This window comes from Lacerta agilis, chromosome 3 (genome assembly GCF_009819535.1).
Source record: "Lacerta agilis isolate rLacAgi1 chromosome 3, rLacAgi1.pri, whole genome shotgun sequence".
NCBI lineage: Eukaryota > Metazoa > Chordata > Lepidosauria > Squamata > Lacertidae > Lacerta > Lacerta agilis.
In genome coordinates this window covers 101,931,912-101,946,393 of record NC_046314.1, presented here as the reverse complement: position 1 = coordinate 101,946,393, position 14,482 = coordinate 101,931,912, and the positions used below count along the sequence as shown (strand labels likewise).

General features: G+C 46.3%; 1 long non-coding RNA gene across 1 annotated transcript; it reads left to right on the top strand.

The window, feature by feature from the left end:
- The first annotated feature begins 1,235 nt into the window (after nt 1-1,235).
- Nucleotides 1,236-14,168, top strand: LOC117044731. Its single transcript, XR_004426323.1, has 3 exons — nt 1,236-1,564; nt 2,281-2,402; nt 13,954-14,168. It is a non-coding gene; the product is annotated as an uncharacterized LOC117044731 (long non-coding RNA).
- The last annotated feature ends 314 nt before the right edge of the window (nt 14,169-14,482 follow it).

Here is a 14,482-nt window from a genome sequence, read left to right as displayed (position 1 = left end):
GAAAAGTGGGACATTCTGGGATCAAATGGGAAACCAGGGTGGCTTCTATAAATCTATGACCGTCCCTGGAAAATATTCTAGCAACAGTTTCAAGGAATGGGAGGGGTCAATTTACGTGAGATAATCCATGCAAGGTGAGAGGGTCAGCCCGGCCACCACCCCACCACCCAATTTTCTGTCCCTGATTCAGTTGCTTTTAGAAAAATTAAATGGCATTGGGAGATCTGTTCACAGATCCCCTGCTTCCTGCGTACCATGACCCTCACAATGCATTTCTTCCAGCAGCCAGACAAAGAATTGCTAGAGCTGACTTCTGGCTGATTCCAGGCTCCCTCTACCACTGCCTGCTTTCTGGTTAAAGACAACCTGGTTTTTATTCTGGTGGTGAAAACAAACAGCTGGTGCATTCAGCAAGACATTGGTTCTGCTCATCCCCCCACCCCACCCCATTCAAAGAACATCTCCTACAGAGAAAAGACATCACCTAGAATATAAGTTAAAACTGCATCTAAAGAAATTCACAGCTGATTGACACTGCTTTTTCTTTTAACATGGCGAAACGACCACAAGGTACTATTTTCAGCCAACTGTGGTGGTGAATAAGTTTTAGGAATTCTTCAAATAACAAACGCAACTCTTCGTCACCAACTCCTGGGCTCGGCACACATTTCAAAGGTTTTCCAGGATGTGGTCAGGCATGATCTTGGCATAGCACAGAGACCGGGTCGTCAGAGATTTCCAGGAAAATAACAATAGTTGAGGTGTGGGTACCCCTTCAACATCTTTTGCAGTGAACACACACAAATAATGTTCCTTGCAATTATCCGGTCTTCCTTCCTTTGCTCCTTTTCCAATGGTCCCAATATCTCTTCGGCTAGTTTCCTAATAAAACTGTGCAAGATATGACACTAAACCACCACAAAAGCCAACAAGGGAAGGGAAGGTGGTGGAAAGAGAATTCACACCAGAGATGAGGAAAGACAGAGGAACCTTGAAAGCCTCTTCAGCAACTTTTGGAAGATCTGCAGTGTTATGCCTGCACCAAGCCAGTATTGGAGCAAACAGAACAAAGCTCCGCTCATTATTGCATTGTTTGTGAAAGACTGCAAATACTGGAAAAAGGCTCATGTCCAAAGATATCAAATAATTCCATCCCACCTTTAAAAGAATCCAGCAAACAGAATCGATGTTGCAACCTCACCGTGTGTGTGTGTGTGTGTGTGTGTGTGTGTGTGTGTGTGTTAAAGACAACAACAAATGCATTAACAGAATGATCTGTGCTAACAAAAGGTTTTTAATTGTTCGTTGTGATTCTGCATAATCAAAGGGCCACGTATTGCAAACAGCAGCCTGTGAGGTTAAACACACAGAAGAGGCCTCTGGTTTATTTTTATTTATTAACAACTGATCTGTTATAATTAAACTCTTTCGTCAGATGGTGGCTTTGGAATCCAGTGTGTTCAGTTCTATTCATCTGAGCACTACATTAACTTGCAAGACGAGTTATACGGGCGCTGCCAAGGTTCAAGAAGAGGACAGAGCCCTCAAAGCTATGCCAGAACAGGTACTACTCACTCAGGCTGTCATAAATACTTGACTCAGATAGTAGCTCTGGAATCGTATTTGTTCAGTTCATATCTCCGACTTTTTACAAGCTATTATCATGTGTTATCACTCATGGCCAGCTGTCACTCTACAGTGAAGTAATCTGTTTAGCTTCGTTGATTTAATATTCTTGTTGTTATCTTCTTTGCCAGTTTCGAGTTGGCAAAAGTAACTTCTAGGCAGTTCTAAACCTAGATCCTTAAAGGGTGGGTTATTTTTACACTGCTAGCTTGTGATAAGTTTTCCTATGTGGGAAAATTGATTCACCATCCCTGTTACTTGTGAAAGTGACAATAAGAATAACGAGGCAACGTCTTGGAATACACTTTAAAAAAAACCAAAAAAAACCCATGTTAGTAGATTTGCTCAGCTGAGTTCAGCTGAGTGCTATATTACTGGCAGGGTAAGTTGCTCAAGCATTGCCAAAGTTCAAGAAAAGGACATAAATCTCAGGAGCCTGCCATGATAGGTAACAACCCTATCAGTATTACTCAATATGTTGGCCCATAAAAAGCCAGGAGAAAGGAAAGTGCGAGGCTTAGGGTACCCATGATAAAATCTTGCGCAAATCGTAGGCATTATTTGTCAACACAAATAAGGAAAGAGTGTGGCTTCAACACTCAGCAAAACAAAATACAAAAATCGGGGTTTTTTTTTATTTTTGTTTACCTCTAGATGATCCTCCTTCAATACACGGCTAACATCCTTATGCAGAAGACAAGTTTTAATTTAAGAAATCGTCTTTAGGTGATGATAAATATGATACTGCAAAGAGAGAGAGAGAGAGAAGACAGAAGGTGATAATTTGTTTAATAAATACTACTACTACTGTTACTGCTACTACTACTACTACTACTACTACTAATAATAATAATAATAATAATAATTTATTTATACCCTGCCCATCCAGCTGGCTTTCCCCAGCCACTCTGGGTGGCTCACAGCATATATCAGAACATACTAAAACATCAAACATTAAAAACTCTCCAATACAGCTTATGTGCTAGAATAGTATGAAAACAGTCAAAATGTTTATATATTCAAAATCTTTGTTTCCACTAACAAATACAACTTCTAACTACAGGTAAGAGTTTCATTGCTGAATGTTTCTCTACAGGGGGAAAAATCCATGCACACAGAAAACTAGGGAAGCAGACTACTGCCCAACTTCTAATTTTCTATGTGAAAGGCGTTTTTTATGCTGTGTGAAGCTTAATGCACAGTGGAGGGGAGGGAAACACTTATAAAGCCTGTCATGCATCTGGGTGTTTTAAGGCTTACGACATGAGGCCAATAATTTTTTTTAAAAAAAGGTAAGCAGTGTGCCAGATTTGAGGTTATACTACGAGGTGTCCTGTCTGTTGGCTTCGGGAATGGATAACATTAGAAAACACCGATGTTCTAGATTGGGAGGGTCATGATAACAGATTTGGTTGGCATGCATATTTATTGTATGAAAAGATAACCATTGATCTATGGTGTATGGGATAAATATAAAAACTTACTAGAACAGAAAAAACCATTGTGGCTTTCCCCACTTGAAGCATTATCATTGAAAAAGTTGAATGTGAAAAATAAATGGCCAACATATAAAGAGCTGTTAATGGAGGTGGAGAGTCAATTGAAATTAAAGAACTTTGAATATATAAGAGAGTTATTAACAGGCTGGCTACAATATCACCAATTGAATGGTGCATTAAAAAAAGACAAAAGAAACGGATTTAGTAATGAAATTTCAAGGTTTGCAAAAGAGCTGTTGGAAAGTAAGGTAAGAACACTGTCTAAAACAAAACAAAAAAAAGTAAGCAGTGCGGGCAACAACAATGGGGGCAGTCCGGGCAAAGCCCTGGTGGGGCCGGTGGCATCACAGTGGCGGGAGCCAGATCTGCCACCTGAGGCAAATGGCTTCACCTTGCCTCACTGATGGGCTGCCCCAAAGGGTGGTCTCTAAACAGAATAAAAACGAAAGGAGAGTGAAGGACAGGAAAGGTGTAGAGGAAGCAAAGGAACGGGCAGGGTCTGTCAGTGATTTGGAAAGACAAGAGGTGAGACCTATGAGAAGAAAATCAGAGTGCTCAGGGCAAAAGGACCTGCACATAGCCCAGCTGAAGCGAAACAACAAGATAATCTGCATTGGCTGCAATCTTGACAGTGAAGATGTACCTTTGCCTCATCTTCCCCTTCCCCCAGCGCACGCACACACGCACACACACCGCTACAAGGAAGATCCTGGGATATGAAGACGAGCCACAATGGCAAAGTTCTACCTCCACTGTGAGAAGCAGCATGACTCTGAACCCCAATTGTTGGGAAATCACAAGGGGGCAGAGTAGTGTTGCGCTCTTGCAATGCTTGCAAGTTTTCACAGTTTGGCTTGCTGTAAGAACAGGATGCTGGTCTAAATGGGCCATTGGCCTGATCCAACAGACTCTTATGATGTTCTTAAGAGTTATGGCATCAGAATTCTGCAGGGCACAAAGAGAATAACAGGACAGAAGATTGGGGGGCAGGAAGGAGTGGGTTAACTGAAGGGGGTAAGCTGGGAAGGGGAAACTGGAAAATTTGGCAATCAATGGAGCTGCTGCAGATATTGGGATAAGCCCTGGTGGGTGAGGTTGAGGAGTGTGTTTTTTTTTAAGAGAGTGAGAGGCACAGGTGATGTGGTTGGGGCTTTGGAGAGCAAAGGGTTGATCTAAGGGCAGAGGTTTTGGGGAGGGAGATGAAGTAGCAACAAGATGTGGTATATTGTAGCTCTGAGTCACGTTATGATTTTGGCTTGTAGTTCTGAAGTCCAGGGACTTTGGCCGCCCCGTGTATTTAATTTCCTTCTATCAGTTCTTCAGACAAAATATTATGTGTGCGTTAATGCTGAAGAGACGCTAGCCTTTGACCTTGCGATTCCAGAGGGAACATAAAACTGATGTCATCCAAGAAATAAAATAATTAAGGCAAATCCATAGATGCGTGGGGATGTTGTTTTCTTTGGACAATGAACTGATGTATGCTCAGCCATATGGACACTGACATTTTTATGCTTAGTTGTACTCTTCCAGTCCCAGCGCACCTGCGGTACTAGTGGTTTTGCTTTCTGATCCTAATTTCCCACAGTGATAGTATGTCAGCAGCAACAGCCTGCAGAATCTGAAAATCTGCATTTTACTTTCCTTATGAGCTCTGTGGGTTTTCTAAGTCACCCAGTAGCTTCAAATTAAAAGAGGCATTTCATCTGGAAGAAACAATTCCCAAACTTTCCATTTTGAGTTAACCTGGGGGTGGGGTCCTCTCCCCCTCCCCCCCATTCAGCTGAGTGATTTTGTTATCACACCTGGAGTACAGTTTGGCTGCCGGGCCACGACTATGGCTGATCCGTGCACCGTATCATTAGATGTCGGGGGAGAGCACGTACGTCAGTGGTGGAACACTTTACTTGCAGAAAGACCCAGGTGTGGCAGCACCTATGCTTTATACCTCCCTGCCTGCTAGGCAGGCCCTCTTGCCAGGGGCGTCGCTAGGGGGGTGCGGTGGGGGCGGTACGCCCCCGAGCGACAAGCGGCGGGTGGGGGCGACAAGCGGCGGGTGGGGGCGACAAGCGGCGCCCCTCCCGCCACTCCCCAGGCAACGCCGGTCACCCCGGGAGCAGCAGCGCTGCACGGACGGGGTGCTCCCTCGGCCGTGCGCTGTTGCTCCCGGGGCGACCGGAGCGAGCGGCGGCGCATGGGGGTGACAAGCGGCAGCCCCTCCCGCCATTCCCAAGCGCTGCCGCTCCCTCCGTCACCCCAGGAGCAACAGCGCACGGCCGAGGGAGCACCCCGTCCGTGCAGCGCTGCTGCTCCCGGGGTGACCGGCAGCGTGGGGAGTGGTAGGAGGGGCCGGCGCTTGTCAGCCCCACGCGCTGCCGCTGGCTCCGTCCCCCCGGGAGCAGCAGCGCACGGTGTGTGCGGTGCTGCTGCTCCTGGGACAACGGAGCGAACGGCGGCACGTGGGGGTGACAAGAGGCAGCCCCTCCCACCATTCCCACGCGCTGCCGCTCCCTCCGTCACCCTGGGAGCGGCAGCGCACGGCCCGATGACGGAGTGCGCCTGCACGCGCAGGCGCACTCTGTCATCGGATCGCCGCTTCCACAGCCTCCTTTTGAGCCGGAGAGCTTAAAAGCGAGCTCTTCGGCTTAAAAGAGGGCTGCAGAAGCGGCGCCGGCACCCCCGGAAACGCCCTGGGGGCGGAGCGTCATGACGTCACAATGTGATGTCACGACGCCCTGCCCCCAGGGCGTTTCCTTTGCCGCCCCGGGTACCGCGGAGCCTTACTCCGCCACTGCCTCTTGCTTTATGGTTTCAGGGAGCTTCCAGGCAAGAAGGATACTGACAAGCTGGAAGGTGTCCAGAGGAGGGCAACCAAAATGGTCAAAGGCCTGGAAACGATGCCTTATGAGGAACGGCTTAGGGAGCTGGGTATGTTTAGCCTGGAGAAGAGAAGGTTAAGGGGTGATATGATAGCCATGTTCAAATATATAAAAGGATGTCATATAGAGGAGGGAGAAAGGTTGTTTTCTGCTGCTCCAGAGAAGCGGACACGGGGCAATGGATTCAAACTACAAGAAAGAAGATTGCACCTAAACATTAGGAAGAACTTCCTGACAGTAAGAGCTGTTTGACAGTGGAATTTGCTGCCAAGGAGTGTGGTGGAATCTCCTTCTTTGGAAGTCTTTAAGCGGAGGCTTGACAGTCATCTGTCAGGAGTGCTTTGATGGTGTTTCCTGCTTGGCAGGGGGTTGGACTGGATGGCCCTTGTGGTCTCTTCCAACTCTATGATGCTATGATTCTATGAACCTGTTTGTGGAACGTTCATCTCGATTTGTTTGCAGGGAGATTTGATGATTATGGCTATCTAATGAGCATTCACTCAGATTTGCTTTTGGATGATGTTGCACCAAAGCAAAGGGCATTTCCCCATCACTGTAGTTTGTCAAGGGTGCTGGGCGTTGGGGGGGGGGTGTAAACTACAGTTCCCAGGATTCTTTAGGGGAAGCCATGTGCTTTAAATGTATGGTGTGAGGGTGCGACCTCTGTTGGGTGCTTCTTTTCAACTTGTGAAATGCACTCCCCACATAACTCTACCTCCTTGGGCTCTCTAAACCTACAAACTTTCATAATAGCTCAGTAGGTTGGAGCGTGGTGATGACAAAACCAAGGCTGTAGGTTCAATCCCCGTAAGGGACAGCTGCATATTCCTGCATTGCAGGGGGTTGGGCTAGATGATCCTCGGGGTCCCTTCCAGCTCAACAATTCTATAATATGGCTTACAGTAATACCAAATACAGATTATACATTCTTAAAAGAGGTTGCTCACTTTAACAACGTGTGTTAATTCCCTGAATGATGTGCAGTTTTCCCTAGCAAGAGAAGGAAGCGCTGACCTTTTCATATATGCCAAGAGACAGCCCAGTAAATCTCGAGAGTTCTGGTGATTTATCTGTGGAGGAGCAATCCTAAATCACAACAGCTGCAGGTCAGCCTCCCACAATGCCATCTGGGGCCATCCTGGCCTTTAAGGTCACCGCAGAAAGATTAACGTTGCCACTTGAAGTTGGACTCCTGACTCTTCCAGAGCTGATGTCTAAACCTCCACCAGTGTTGTTAAGGTCGGGCCTGCCCTGTGAAGCTGCATGCAGCAACAGCCTAGTTGCCAAGTGGCAGGAATCGTAGGATCAGAGTTGGAAGGGACCACGAGGGTCATCTAGTAGTCCAACCCCCGGCATCGCAAGAATCTTTTGCCCAATGTGGGACTTGAACCCACGACCCTGAGAGTCTCATGCTCTACCAACTGGCAGGAGAGGCTCTATAAGGATTCCCTTAACCTGCCACACCAGAGTGGGAAGGAAGAAAAAGGACAAAGTTTAAGAAACAGGAAAGTGTCCTTCTTTCATAATTATTTCAGTATGTTACTAAACGAAACCTTACCCAGCCTAGCGAGCTGTTTTGTGGCCAAGTTGGACAACTTTCAAGGAAAATGGGGCGGTGGGGAACAACAACAAGGGTTTGAAGAATCAGACTGAGCACAGAACATGTTTGTATTACAGTAATGGCATTAAAGTTCAATTCCACCTGTCTACCACTGCTATTTGCACCCCAGTTTTCTGGGACAGATTTCACCAGCTTTACCCATTATAAACAGCGCTTCTGAGTCCTCCTGTGGAACTGCTCCCCCAAAGCTTTGTACTTAAATGCGATCTTTAAGAGCTGCCTGCTCTTTTCTCCAGAAGAGATGTTGTGTCTTTAAACTGCACAAAAGGGAGACCATCAGCTAGTATGTTGCATAACAATGTAGACGGGAAACGCACCTGTTAGATTCTTCCTGTTGTGCTGCTGTTAAAGGTAAAGAAGTCCTGCCAGGAAGAATCAAACAAACAAACAAAATTAGCAACAGTAAGTTAATGGTAGTTAGCCGGTAAATGTTCTTGGTTTTCATGCTCCTTGAGCAAGGCTGGAAAAAATCCAGGAGGGGCACAAAAAGAAAAGAAAGTTTAATTAAATTTTTATTATCCTCTTTCTGTTAAAAATCCTCTGGTTTAAAATTAACACTAGTAGGCCCCAATCCAGCACAGAGTAAGGTGTACTTATTGAATTCATTGCAATTGTGTTGGATTAGGACTACCATTCTCGAAAAGACCTGCTCTTGTGTCTTTCCCAACAAAGTATAAAGAACTCAGCCGTGACAATTTGGAAAAAATTACCAGAAATCTGCTGGTCAAATTTCGAAACGCGTCTTTTTCAAGCAGCATTCTCCATAGCCTTCTTTGGTGCCATGCACATTGGGGAATGTTTGTCGGACGGGGCCCCTCAATCAGGGCTGGCGGACTCGGACATTGAATTCGGGGGCGATACTGTGAATGTCCAAATTCAGGCATCAAAAACAGACCAATTGCGTAAAGGGGTCACGCTGGCGCTCGCCCCGGCGCAACAGGAGGGGCCCTGCCCTTATCGGGACACACGTCGCTTCCTCAGGGTTCGGCCTAAGTGCAAGTGCCCTTTCTTCATACATGCAAACACGCGTCCTTTATTGCAATCACAATTCACGTAGGTCTTGCACAAAGTCATAGCAGCCTCCGGAGCTGACCCCCAAGGATATTCCGGGCACTCCTTCCGTATCGGAGCTACCACTTCAGCAGCAGTCCAGGGTTGGGACGCAGCATGCATCAAGACACTGGGGCGTTGGCGGTCAGCAGCATACATTCATCCTGGCTCCTCCTCCGTAACGCTCGCAATTTAATTTTCTTGCAGGTTTGCCCACCACGAAGATCTGGGTGGTGGGGCACAGCACCATCCACTGGGCGGCAGAGCATGCCTGGTCAGACAATGGGGGTCGCAACCTTAACATTCACCCAGGGCCGTCTTAAGGGGATCGGCCGCCATGGTCCAACGATCCCTCGGCGCCCCTGGTGGGCTGCCTCTCCGGCCACCTCCCTCCCGCGCTGGCCGCTCCTCGGGAGTGGGGGTGGGCGAGCGGGGGATGAGGGGCATGGCGCTGGAGCGGCGCGGGGCTTTGCACGCCCTTCCCAGCGCTCCAGCTGGGGCTCTGGAGGGCGGCCGGCTTGCAGCACGCCCGCCCGTGGGGGCGGGTTGGGGAGGGGGTGCCCGGTATGCCGGCGGGCTTGCGGGGGCACCCCTGGGGGGCCCGGCACCCTGGTGCGCTGCGCCACCCAGCCCCTATGACGAGACGGCCCTGCATTCACCCCAAGGTACGCATCTATTGGATGGGCCACCGGGGCATGCATTGGCGGGGAGTGATGCCCATGCTTAGTAAGTTTGCAGTGGCGTATGCCCCCCCCCCCGAGAGTCTTAGTTTTACACCTGGGGGGAAATGACCTAGTGGAGGAAAAAGGCACTGCCTTGGCCCTTGCCGCAAGGGCGGATATTGATCGCTTGCTTGCCTTGTACCCAACAATGGCAATTGGCCGGTCCAATTTACTCCCCCGTCTGCGCTGGAGAGGGGTGCCCAATCCCTCTCACATTAATTATGCGGTTGGTAAAATCAACAGGGCCATGCAAAATACCATGCGGCTAATTGGGGGATTCTCCATCCCTCATCCCGCCATCAGGGCAGATACGGCAGGCATATTCAGGGCGGACGGTGTGCATCTGACACCGTTTGGTAATGATCTCTGGTTGAGCAACTTGCGACAGTTACTCATGGACCGGGTAGACTGCTGAGTTTAATGGCAGAGTAGGGGTGTTGGTTCCTCAGTTGTGGGATTCTTGGCAGCGAGGCCTTTGTGGGCCTCGGGTGGCGGTTTTAGGCCTTAGTCTATCATCTGGTTGGGAGGGGATGCTTGCATGCTCCCTGCCCATGCGGCGGGCCTGTTAAAGGGCAAACCGGGAGTCCCTGGCCCTAGAGCGGCAGCATGTAGGTCAAACTCCCGGATCGAGGTTAGTGGGAGGGCATGCTGTGTAAGTGTGCGCTTTGCAGTCCCCTCCCACTGTACCTCTTCATCCTGCATATACTCAGCCACGCGGGCTGAGAGGGTTGCCTGCCAAGGCCTATGCCAAGTTTCCCACTTCTGAAGTTCAATAAAGTTGTGACCAATTTGAACCCATATTCTGGTCTCGTGTCTTGTTCTTGGGGGAAGGGGTAGGCACCACAGACAGGGTTTCAGGCGCATGTCCGCAATTGCTAATGCCTGCACTCTGTGCTCTTGTCAAAGGCACAGGACCAGGCAGCAAAAGTTTTCAAACACAGCCAGCACCACTTCTCAAAAAGGAATCTAAGCCATATTGAGCAAAAGCCTTCCTTCCTGTTAAAACAGGAGAGGGGAACCTGTGGCCTTGCAGATGTCGCTGGACTACAACTCTCAACCATCCCTGATAATTGATGTGAAATGCCTGCAGATAAAAACAACACCACCTGACTCTTTGAGGTCAAGCCTGAGATGTATGGCCAACAGGTTATATAATATTATTGTGGCAATTCAGGAACCAAATAGCACAGACTCTTGGGGTCAAATTACATGTTATGTGAATATTTTTATTTTTAAGGTTTGTTTAAATACAGAACACGTTCTTTTTGCAACTTTGAGGGAGGGGAAGACAAACAGTAGCATTTGCACATTGATGCAAGGAAAAAAGAGTTAACTCTGTCCCTCCTTTCCCACCCCCACCCCACCCCCCCACCCCCCACCCCCGCTGCCAGGACCTAGGCCAGACTGGGGTCCCACAAAGTTCCTTTAAAAAGAAAGAAAGAAAGAAAGAAAGAAAGAAAGAAAGAAAGAAAGAAAGAGAAAGAAAGAGGCCAGCATCAAGTAGACCTTTCTAACAGCATATTTCACAAAACATATAGCTTAATTTTTACTTTTTACCTCACAGAGGAGCATCCCCCCCCCCCTTCCCAGTGAGTTAAACTGTGTTGATTTAAATCTCCCTACTCTGGCAATAGCTGGTCCCTTCGGAGTTTGGTTCCAGATTTCCTCAGTTTCAAACAGTAAACACTGCTTCCACCAAAGCCTGCAGATACAGCTTTTTTTTGGGGGGGGGGGTGGAGAAACCAAATTAAACCAGTCGATTTAAAGCAGCAGAGAAGGGTCCACTTACCTCATGGTTGCTCAGCAAGGTTGAACTAAGCATGACACAAAAAGGAAGACAACAGCCAATTTGTGTGAGAATATTTACTCAGACTGATCTGTTTCTGAAAGCATCTGTGAATAAGTGTTAAAACTTTACCGTTATGGTTTTCTGCATTAATAATGACTATATTCAGACCTTGAAGAAGCACACTCATTTTCTGTCTCGGTCAATAATCTATTTAAGGCTGTGGGCCATGTCAGACATAGGTATCTCAGCCTAATAAACCATGGTTCATTAGGCCGGGAATGACATGATGCATTCATTTTCTGTACTGTACGCTTTTGTCTGCCAGCATCAGTACTTCTGTTGTAGTTTGTTTAAACCAGTGGTGGCCAAACTTGGCCCTCCAGCTGTTTTTGGACTACAACTCCCATCATCCCTAGCTAACAAGACCAGTGCTCATGGATGATGGGAACTGTAGTTCCAAAACAGCTGGAGGGTCAAGTTTGGCCACCACTGGTTTAACCCATTCTTTTCCGTTTGTTTAAACAACAGTTACTCCTTACATCAGAACCAGGAAACTGTGGTTTAATCATGTTCTACACATGAAGATCAGACTAGGGGCGCAAAACTAATTCTCAGCCTAATAAACCATGATAGTTTCTTTAGTCCTGGGTAGCAAAAGAAAAGTTATAGGAGATTCTTGAGCAAATATATATATACTAAATTTCCAGAGTGTGCATGTAGACATTTGGCCCTGTCAAGAGAGGAAAACATGACCACACTTCTCTTGTTCGGAAATCCAGGGATACAACAGAGTACTAAGAGTTTCCTGCCCACTTCGTAAGGTAACATTGGTGAAAAAAGGAAAGGGGAATACTTCTTGTTCCCCACCCCCTACACAGCCCACAATCTAGACCTCTTGTGTTTTATTGTATTCTTAATATTTTGTTGGAAGCCACCCAGAGTGGCTGGGGAAAACCCATCCTAGATGGAGTATAAATAAATTATTATTATTATTATTATTATTATTATTATTATTATTATTATTATTATTTGTATTTTTTGCCCCTACAAAGTGCATATTGAGAAACTGGTTTCATTCTGAGAAAAGCTCATTACAAATTGATTCTGCGTTACCCTGCACTGTGTTCATTTCAAAACAGGTATAAGGTGGTCCCAGGAATGGGGAGTGTATCCAAACCAAATGACCAGGCTGAGGGTTTTCACGGGTGTATCGAATAACCACACCCACCCAGGATTGGCAGGATCTAGAACAGTGGTTCCCAACCTTTTTTTGGCCATGCCCCATTTAAGTACAGTATCTCTAAAATCTTGATGCCCGCCCCTCCCCAACATATTATTCAAAAAGTGAACTCCTATTCATGTGTAGGATGCCTAAAGGGTCCATTCACTGTTAATAACTCATTCTCGAATTACCGCCCCCCCTTAAAAATCCAATTTTCTCCCTGTTGGGAACCACGGATCTAGAATCAATCTAGATTGAAAGCAGCATGTTGTGAATGATTCTGGATGGAGGAAAACTACATCAGTGTGTATGCAGCCTTTGGCTGGAAGTCCAAGGAAGTTTAATTGGAAGTAAGCTCCGCTGAAATCAATACATTTTACTTCCAAGCATAATGAAAGGAGAAATCTTTTTGATCTCCTCCCAACCACCATTTATTGATGGAACAGTGAGAACGAACGCCCTCTCATGGCCAAAACTAGAGCTGTGCTGCCTCCTAAAAGATCAACAAATAAATGGCACAATAATCTTTATTGTTTTAGCTGCTCCAGACTAATGCAATTATCCCCTCTGGAATATGTATTTGATGGCCAATGAAATTATTGTGATAAAAATAGTTTGTTCGTTGTTGTTTTTTACAGTGTTGTTTCTCTCATATTCAAAGTTAGTGAATGAGCATAGGTTTGGGAAAACTTATTCCTCGAAGCTACATGCAAATCACAAATTTAAAGCACATCCCTTCCCCCTCCCCCCCCAAAAAAATAATACTGGGAACTGTTGTTTGTTAAGGGTGCTGGGAACTGTAGCTCTGTGAAATTACAGTTCCCATGATTCTTTGTGGGGTGTTTTAAAGGAATGGTATGAACAAGACACACAGTTGGCACTTCTTGCCTATATTATCAGTCGGCTTCTGGTATAGTGTGATCTAGCAGGCTGGAATTGCTGAAACCTGCTCCTGTCACTTCAGAGCTTGCAGTAAGGGGTGGGCGAGTCAAGTGGGGCTTGGAGCTCAGGAGAGTTTGGGATGGGAAGGAGAGAAAAGGGAAGAACGTGGACTCAAGAGTGAAACAGCGAATTAGTTTAAATAAACTTCGGGTGTTCCTATTCCTAAAAGCCTGTGGTTCCCTGAAGCACACCCATTTACAAAGAAGGATTTTAAAGAAATTAACCTGTTATCAATCTCCTGTTTGGGAAAATCAACCGAGTACAAACTATTCAAGCCAACAATGATTAAATAATGTGCATAATCAAACAGTTTGTTTCCCACATTCCATGTACTACCACCCACCCACCTGAAAAGTTCCTATCATCATCATCATCATCATCATCATCGTTACTTTATTTATTCTTTGCCCATCCTTCACCCTAAGGTCTCAGGGTGGGTTACAGCATTTTAAAAAAATATTTAAAACAACTTAAGGGCAGGAGAGAATCAACCTCCTGGCTTCTTGCTGTGGCACAAAGCTACTATTTTTAAAGGTTATTTGTGAGACATACTCATTTCCAATGCTGAATTCATAACCCTGTTTTTCCCTTCATTAATTACAGTAATCCGAAGCCTCAACAGAAGACGTAGCATGATGAGCCATTTTGTTTTAATCACCACATTACTCTACAACTTGAAAACATTAATCTAATAATCAGGCTTGCAAATGCTGACCGTTTGTGGAAATGTAATGAAAATCCAGCAGCCATTCAGGCGATACATCTGGAAAGGGCATTTTGTGGAGCTAATAAAATAAGTGAGTTTCAGAATGGATGCCAGTGAGCTTTGTCTCCTCGTAGGGTTTGTTTTCCCCCCCTTCCCTCTCCTCTCTTTTGTCTTTTCAGTTCCTGCAGAATGTGAGATCTGGGGAAGATGCACTTTCACACTATTAGCAATCTCCAAAGGGACCTTGGCGGCCAATTAGAGGGGCCAGTGGGAGAAAAGGACAAAAGAACCAAATGCAAAAATCAATATCAATATGAACTATCTGTGCCCTCTTGGCCCAAGACTTGCAACCCAGAGACTTACATTTCTTAAGGGATTAGGATACACTTACGAGAAACTCTCCAGTAAAATAAAGATGGGGACAGT